Source organism: Amblyomma americanum, chromosome 6 (genome assembly GCF_052857255.1).
Source record: "Amblyomma americanum isolate KBUSLIRL-KWMA chromosome 6, ASM5285725v1, whole genome shotgun sequence".
NCBI lineage: Eukaryota > Metazoa > Arthropoda > Arachnida > Ixodida > Ixodidae > Amblyomma > Amblyomma americanum.
Window position 1 is genome coordinate 150,240,191 of NC_135502.1, and position 9,276 is coordinate 150,249,466.

Here is a 9,276-nt window from a genome sequence, read left to right on the forward strand (position 1 = left end):
GCGACAGTTCTCGGAGGGTCGCGCATGAGGCCAGCGAACAGCTGCTCCTTTACCCCACGCATAAGGTGCCTCACCTTTGTAGCTTCGGGCATGGCTGGGTCGGCCCGATTGAAGAGGCGGGTCATGTCCTCAATAAACATGGCCACGCTCTCGTTGGACTGCTGTGACCTGGAGCGAAGGGCAAGTTCGGCATTCTCCTTTCGCTCGCTCGAACTGAACGTGGCGAGCACCTCGCGGCGAAAAGCTGCCCAGTTAGAGAAGGACGCCTCGGGGTTCTCGAACCACGTTTTCGCCGAGTCTTGCAGTGCGAAGTACACGTTCAGCAGCTTTCGCTCGTCGTCCCATTGGTTGAACGCGGCCACACGGTCAAAACCGGCCAACCAATCTTCTACATCCTCGAACCGGTCGCCGTGGAAGGATGGTGGCGACCGAGGTGCAAGAAAGACGAACGGCGGGGCACTGCCGAAGGACTGACCTGTCTGGCTGCCAGTGGCGGAAGTCATGGCCCGAGCAGGAATCGTGAGTGGCTCAAATTCGGGTTGCAGGCCTCGCAGGCGACGGCTCGCTTTGTGGATAGGTGTGGCGTCTGCTCGTCGGGGAGAAGCGTCAGGGCTATCGTCCCGGTCAGCGTACATGGGATGATACCCAGCACGGCTCCACCAAAAATGTCACCGGCGAAAATACAGAGAACAAAGCTGTTCACTCGGGCGAGGTTTTCCAACACCGCCGCGCTCGTTCTGGACAAAGAAGACGTTCGGCCACGCGCTCGGGAACACAGTTCGACCTCCAGGTGGCGCCGGCAGAAATCAGCAGCGTGGCAATATATATATATATATTTGTCTGCTGCTTGTCTGCTAATAGCTTAACGAGGGTCTAGGTTCTGGCAGTCTTGATGCCATAGGTAGCATAAGAGGGCTCTCGCACAGTTTCCGCTAGATGACGTTCTACGTCACGCTCGCGGTATTACAGGACGTGCTACGTCCGCCGCAATGGTCGAGGGTGGCGCTGGTGAACACTCTCAAGGCTCGCTTACACCCAGTAAACATAAATACCCAAGAGAGCAGCAGATTGGACAGCCGTCGCCGTAGCTCAGTTGGTAAGAGCACCGGACGCGATATTCGGAGGTCGTGGGTTCGGATCCCACCGGCGGCATGGTTGTTTTTTCTGCTGCTTTATAAGTAATTTTCTTTAAGCGATTTATTAATCTAAGTATTATTATCCCCCTGAGAAGCATAACACATTAAAAAAAATTAACGTTCCCCTATGCACCTTGGTTTCGGTGACTGTTGGCTCCCTTCATAAATTTTTCAAACGGGCCCCCCCATTTCCTTTAACTTGTCTGCTAATAGCTTAACGAGGGTCTAGGTTCTGGCAGTCTTGATGCCATAGGTAGCATAAAAGGGCTCTCGCACAGTTTCCGCCCTCGCCGTTAGATGACGTTCTACGTCGCGCTCGCGGTATTAAAGGACGTGCTACGTCCGCCGCTATGGTCGAGGGTGGCGCTGGTGAACACTCTCAAGGCTCGCTTACACCCAGTAAACATAAATACCCAAGAGAGCAGCAGATTGGACAGCCGTCGCCGTAGCTCAGTTGGCAAGAGCACCGGACGCGATATTCGGAGGTCGTGGGTTCGGATCCCACCGGCGGCATGGTAGTTTTTTCTGCTGCTTTATAAGTAATTTTTTTAAGCGATTTATTAATATAAGTATTATTATCCCCCTGAGAAGCATAACGCATTAAAAAAAAATTAACCTTCCCCTATGCACCTTGGTTTCGGTGACTGTTGGCTCCCTTCATAAATTTGTCAAACGGGCCCCTCATTTCCTTTAACTTGTCTGCTAATAGCTTAACGAGGGTCTAGGTTCTGGCAGTCTTGATGCCATAGGTAGCATAGGAGGGCTCTCGCACAGTTTCCGCCCTCGCCGTTAGATGACGTTCTACGTCACGCTCGCGGTATTACAGGACGTGCTACGTCCGCCGCTATGGTCGAGGGTGGCGCTGGTGAACACTCTCAAGGCTCGCTTACACCCAGTAAACATAAATACCCAAGATAGCAGCAGATTGGACAGCCGTCGCCGTAGCTCAGTTGGTAAGAGCACCGGACGCGATATTCGGAGGTCGTGGGTTCGGATCCCACCGGCGGCATGGTTGTTTTTTCTGCTGCTTTATAAGTAATTTTCTTTAAGCGATTTATTAATCTAAGTATTATTATCCCCCTGAGAAGCATAACACATTAAAAAAAATTAACGTTCCCCTATGCACCTTGGTTTCGGTGACTGTTGGCTCCCTTCATAAATTTGTCAAACGGGCCCCCCCATTTCCTTTAACTTGTCTGCTAATAGCTTAACGAGGGTCTAGGTTCTGGCAGTCTTGATGCCATAAATAGCATAAGAGGGCTCTCGCACAGTTTCCGCCCTCGCCGTTAGATGACGTTCTACGTCGCGCTCGCGGTATTAAAGGACGTGCTACGTCCGCCGCTATGGTCGAGGGTTTCGCTGGTGAACACTCTCAAGGCTCGCTTACACCCAGTAAACATAAATACCCAAGAGAGCAGCAGATTGGACAGCCGTCGCCGTAGCTCAGTTGGCAAGAGCACCGGACGCGATATTCGGAGGTCGTGGGTTCGGATCCCACCGGCGGCATGGTTGTTTTTTCTGCTGCTTTATAAGTTATTTTCTTTAAGCGATTTATTAATATAAGTATTATTATCCCCCTGAGAAGCATAACGCATTAAAAAAATTAACGTTCCCCTATGCACCTTGGTTTCGGTGACTGTTGGCTCCCTTCATAAATTTGTCAAACGGGCCCCTCATTTCCTTTAACTTGTCTGCTAATAGCTTAACGAGGGTCTAGGTTCTGGCAGTCTTGATGCCATACGTAGCAGAATAGGAGGGCTCTCGCACAGTTTCCGCCCTCGCCGTTAGATGACGTTCTACGTCACGCGCGCGGTATTACAGGACGTGCTACGTCCGCCGCTATGGTCGAGGGTGGCGCTGGTGAACACTCTCAAGGCTCGCTTACACCCAGTAAACATAAATACCCAAGAGAGCAGCAGATTGGACAGCCGTCGCCGTAGCTCAGTTGGTAAGAGCACCGGACGCGATATTCGGAGGTCGTGGGTTCGGATCCCACCGGCGGCATGGTTGTTTTTCTGCTGCTTTATAAGTAATTTTCGTTAAGCGATTTATTAATCTAAGTATTATTATCCCCCTGAGAAGCATAACACATTAAAAAAAATTAACGTTCCCCTATGCACATTGGTTTCGGTGACTGTTGGCTCCCTTCATAAATTTGTCAAACGGGCCCCTCATTTCCTTTAACTTGTCTGCTAATAGCTTAACGAGGGTCTAGGTTCTGGCAGTCTTGATGCCATAGGTAGCACAAGAGGGCTCTCGCACAGTTTCCGCCCTCGCCGTTAGTTGACGTTCTACGTCACGCTCGCGGTATTACAGGACGTGCTACGTCCGCCGCTATGGTGGAGGGTGGCGCTGGTGAACACTCTCAAGGCTCGCTTACACCCAGTAAACATAAATACCCAAGAGAGCAGCAGATTGGACAGCCGTCGCCGTAGCTCAGTTGGTAAGAGCACCGGACGCGGTATTCGTAGGTCGTGGGTTCGGATCCCATCATCGTCATGGTTGTTTTTTATGCTGCTTTATAAGTAATTTTCTTTAAGCGATTTATTAATCTAAGCATTATTATGCCCCTGAGAAGCATAACACATTAAAAAAATTAACGTTCCCCTATGCACCTTGGTTTCGGTGACTGTTGGCCCCTTCATAAATTTGTCAAACGGGCCCCTCATTTCCTTTAACTTGTCTGCTAATAGCTTAACGAGGGTCTAGGTTCTGGCAGTCTAGATGCCATAGGTAGCATAAGAGGGCTCTCGCACAGTTTCCGCCCTCGCCGTTAGATGACGTTCTACGTCACGCTCGCGGTATTACAGGACGTGCTACGTCCGCCGCTATGGTCGAGGGTGGCGCTGGTGAACAATCTCAAGGCTCGCTTACACCCAGTAAACATAAATACCCAAGAGAGCAGCAGATTGGACAGCCGTCGCCGTAGCTCAGTTGGTAAGAGCACCGGACGCGATATTCGGAGGTCGTGGGTTCGGATCCCACCGGCGGCATGGTTGTTTTTTCTGCTTCTTTATAAGTAATTTTCGTTAAGCGATTTATTAATCTAAGTATTATTATCCCCCTGAGAAGCATAACACATTAAAAAAAATTAACGTTCCCCTATGCACCTTGGTTTCGGTGACTGTTGGCTCCCTTCATAAAAGTGTCAAACGGGCCCCTCATTTCCTTTAACTTGTCTGCTAATAGCTTAACGAGGGTCTAGGTTCTGGCAGTCTTGATGCATAGGTAGCACAAGAGGGCTCTCGCACAGTTTCCGCCCTCGCCGTTAGATGACGTTCTACGTCACGCTCGCGGTATTACAGGACGTGCTACGTCCGCCGCTATGGTCGAGGGTGGCGCTGGTGAACACTCTCAAGGCTCGCTTACACCCAGTAAACATAAATACCCAAGAGAGCAGCAGATTGGACAGCCGTCGCCATAGCTCAGTTGGTAAGAGCACCGGACGCGATATTCGGAGGTCGTGGGTTCGGATCCCATCGGCGGCATGGTTGTTTTTTCTGCTGCTTTATAAGTAATTTTCTTTAAGCGATTTATTAATCTAAGTATTATTATCCCCCTGAGAAGCATAACACATTAAAAAAAAATTAACGTTCCCCTATGCACCTTGGTTTCGGTGACTGTTGGCTCCCTTCATAAATTTGTCAAACGGGCCCCTCAATTCCTTTAACTTGTCTGCTAATAGCTTAACGAGGGTCTAGGTTCTGGCAGTCTTGATGCCATAGGTAGCATAAGAGGGCTCTCGCACAGTTTCCGCCCTCGCCGTTAGATGACGTTCTACGTCACGCTCGTGGTATTACAGGACGTGCTACGTCCGCCGCTATGGTCGAGGGTGGCGCTGGTGAACACTCTCAAGGCTCGCTTACACCCAGTAAACATAAATACCCAAGAGAGCAGCAGATTGGACAGCCGTCGCCGTAGCTCAGTTGGTAAGAGCACCGGACGCGATATTCGGAAGTCGTGGGTTCGGATCCCACCGGCGGCATGGTTGTTTTTTCTGCTGCTTTATAAGTAATTTTCTTTAAGCGATTTATTAATCTAAGTATTATTATCCCCCTGAGAAGCATAACGCATTAAAAAAAATTAACGTTCCCCTATGCACCTTGGTTTCGGTGACTGTTGGCTCCCTTCATAAATTTGTCATACGGGCCCCTCATTTCCTTTAACTTGTCTGCTAATAGCTTAACGAGGGTCTAGGTTCTGGCAGTCTTGATGCCATAGGTAGCATAAGAGGGCTCTCGCACAGTTTCCGCCCTCGCCGTTAGATGACGTTCTACGTCACGCTCGCGGTATTAGAGGACGTGCTACGTCCGCCGCTATGGTCGAGGGTGGCGCTGGTGAACACTCTCAAGGCTCGCTTACACCCAGTAAACATAAATACCCAAGAGAGCAGCAGATTGGACAGCCGTCGCCGTAGCTCAGTTGGTAAGAGCACCGGACGCGATATTCGGAGGTCGTGGGTTCGGATCCCACCGGCGGCATGGTTGTTTTTTTTGCTTCTTTATAAGTAATTTTCGTTAAGCGATTGATTAATATAAGTATTATTATCCCCCTGAGAAGCATAACACATTAAAAAAAATTAACGTTCCCCTATGCACATTGGTTTCGGTGACTGTTGGCTCCCTTCATAAATTTGTCAAACGGGCCCCTCATTTCCTTTAACTTGTCTGCTAATAGCTTAACGAGGGTCTAGGTTCTGGCAGTCTTGATGCCATAGGTAGCACAAGAGGGCTCTCGCACAGTTTCCGCCCTCGCCGTTAGTTGACGTTCTACGTCACGCTCGCGGTATTACAGGACGTGCTACGTCCGCCGCTATGGTGGAGGGTGGCGCTGGTGAACACTCTCAAGGCTCGCTTACACCCAGTAAACATAAATACCCAAGAGAGCAGCAGATTGGACAGCCGTCGCCGTAGCTCAGTTGGTAAGAGCACCGGACGCGCTATTCGGAAGTCGTGGGTTCGGATCCCACCGGCGGCATGGTTGTTTTTTCTGCTGCTTTATAAGTAATTTTTTTTAAGCGATTTATTAATCTAAGCATTATTATCCCCCTGAGAAGCATAACACATTAAAAAAATTAACGTTCCCCTATGCACCTTGGTTTCGGTGACTGTTGGCCCCTTCATAAATTTGTCAAACGGGCCCCTCATTTCCTTTAACTTGTCTGCTAATAGCTTAACGAGGGTCTAGGTTCTGGCAGTCTAGATGCCATAGGTAGCATAAGAGGGCTCTCGCACAGTTTCCGCCCTCGCCGTTAGATGACGTTCTACGTCACGCTCGCGGTATTACAGGACGTGCTACGTCCGCCGCTATGGTCGAGGGTGGCGCTGGTGAACAATCTCAAGGCTCGCTTACACCCAGTAAACATAAATACCCAAGAGAGCAGCAGATTGGACAGCCGTCGCCGTAGCTCAGTTGGTAAGAGCACCGGACGCGATATTCGGAGGTCGTGGGTTCGGATCCCACCGGCGGCATGGTTGTTTTTTCTGCTTCTTTATAAGTAATTTTCGTTAAGCGATTTATTAATCTAAGTATTATTATCCCCCTGAGAAGCATAACACATTAAAAAAAATTAACGTTCCCCTATGCACCTTGGTTTCGGTGACTGTTGGCTCCCTTCATAAAAGTGTCAAACGGGCCCCTCATTTCCTTTAACTTGTCTGCTAATAGCTTAACGAGGGTCTAGGTTCTGGCAGTCTTGATGCATAGGTAGCACAAGAGGGCTCTCGCACAGTTTCCGCCCTCGCCGTTAGATGACGTTCTACGTCACGCTCGCGGTATTACAGGACGTGCTACGTCCGCCGCTATGGTCGAGGGTGGCGCTGGTGAACACTCTCAAGGCTCGCTTACACCCAGTAAACATAAATACCCAAGAGAGCAGCAGATTGGACAGCCGTCGCCATAGCTCAGTTGGTAAGAGCACCGGACGCGATATTCGGAGGTCGTGGGTTCGGATCCCATCGGCGGCATGGTTGTTTTTTCTGCTGCTTTATAAGTAATTTTCTTTAAGCGATTTATTAATCTAAGTATTATTATCCCCCTGAGAAGCATAACACATTAAAAAAAAATTAACGTTCCCCTATGCACCTTGGTTTCGGTGACTGTTGGCTCCCTTCATAAATTTGTCAAACGGGCCCCTCAATTCCTTTAACTTGTCTGCTAATAGCTTAACGAGGGTCTAGGTTCTGGCAGTCTTGATGCCATAGGTAGCATAAGAGGGCTCTCGCACAGTTTCCGCCCTCGCCGTTAGATGACGTTCTACGTCACGCTCGTGGTATTACAGGACGTGCTACGTCCGCCGCTATGGTCGAGGGTGGCGCTGGTGAACACTCTCAAGGCTCGCTTACACCCAGTAAACATAAATACCCAAGAGAGCAGCAGATTGGACAGCCGTCGCCGTAGCTCAGTTGGTAAGAGCACCGGACGCGATATTCGGAAGTCGTGGGTTCGGATCCCACCGGCGGCATGGTTGTTTTTTCTGCTGCTTTATAAGTAATTTTCTTTAAGCGATTTATTAATCTAAGTATTATTATCCCCCTGAGAAGCATAACACATTAAAAAAAATTAACGTTCCCCTATGCACCTTGGTTTCGGTGACTGTTGGCTCCCTTCATAAATTTGTTATACGGGCCCCTCATTTCCTTTAACTTGTCTGCTAATAGCTTAACGAGGGTCTAGGTTCTGGCAGTCTTGATGCCATAGGTAGCATAAGAGGGCTCTCGCACAGTTTCCGCCCTCGCCGTTAGATGACGTTCTACGTCACGCTCGCGGTATTAGAGGACGTGCTACGTCCGCCGCTATGGTCGAGGGTGGCGCTGGTGAACACTCTCAAGGCTCGCTTACACCCAGTAAACATAAATACCCAAGAGAGCAGCAGATTGGACAGCCGTCGCCGTAGCTCAGTTGGTAAGAGCACCGGACGCGATATTCGGAGGTCGTGGGTTCGGATCCCACCGGCGGCATGGTTGTTTTTTCTGCTTCTTTATAAGTAATTTTCGTTAAGCGATTGATTAATATAAGTATTATTATCCCCCTGAGAAGCATAACACATTAAAAAAAATTAACTTTCCCCTATGCACCTTGGTTTCGGTGACTGTTGGCTCCCTTCATAAATTTGTCAAACGGGCCCCTCATTTCCTTTAACTTGTCTGCTAATAGCTTAACGAGGGTCTAGGTTCTGGCAGTCTTGATGCCATAGGTAGCATAAGAGGGCTCTCGCACAGTTTCCGCCCTCGCCGTTAGATGACGTTCTACGTCACGCTCGCGGTATTACAGGACGTGCTACGTCCGCCGCTATGGTCGAGGGTGGCGCTGGTGAACAATCTCAAGGCTCGCTTACACCCAGTAAACATAAATACCCAAGAGAGCAGCAGATTGGACAGCCGTCGCCGTAGCTCAGTTGGTAAGAGCACCCGACGCGATATTCGGAGGTCGTGGGTTCGGATCCCACCGGCGGCATGGTTGTTTTTTCTGCTTCTTTATAAGTAATTTTCGTTAAGCGATTTATTAATCTAAGTATTATTATCCCCCTGAGAAGCATAACACTTTAAAAAAATTAACGTTCCCCTATGCACCTTGGTTTCGGTGACTGTTGGCTCCCTTCATAATTTTGTCAAACGGGCCCCTCAATTCCTTTAACTTGTCTGCTAATAGCTTAACGAGGGTCTAGGTTCTGGCAGTCTTGATGCCATAGGTAGCATAAGAGGGCTCTCGCACAGTTTCCGCCCTCGCCGTTAGATGACGTTCTACGTCACGCTCGTGGTATTACAGGACGTGCTACGTCCGCCGCTATGGTCGAGGGTGGCGCTGGTGAACACTCTCAAGGCTCGCTTACACCCAGTAAACATAAATACCCAAGAGAGCAGCAGATTGGACAGCCGTCGCCGTAGCTCAGTTGGTAAGAGCACCGGACGCGATATTCGGAGGTCGTGGGTTCGGATCCCATCGGCGGCATGGTTGTTTTTTCTGCTGCTTTATAAGTAATTTTCTTTAAGCGATTTATTAATCTAAGTATTATTATCCCCCTGAGAAGCATAACACATTAAAAAAAAATTAACGTTCCCCTATGCACCTTGGTTTCGGTGACTGTTGGCTCCCTTCATTAATTTGTCAAACGGGCCCCTCATTTCCTTTAACTTGTCTG

At 49.3% G+C, this 9,276-nt stretch overlaps 1 non-coding gene across 1 annotated transcript; it reads left to right on the forward strand.

Moving 5' to 3' along the window:
* Positions 1–6,039: 6,039 nt before the first annotated feature.
* On the forward strand, positions 6,040–6,113 carry TRNAA-CGC (transfer RNA alanine (anticodon CGC)). Its single transcript has one exon. It is a non-coding gene; the product is annotated as a tRNA-Ala (tRNA).
* The last annotated feature ends 3,163 nt before the right edge of the window (positions 6,114–9,276 follow it).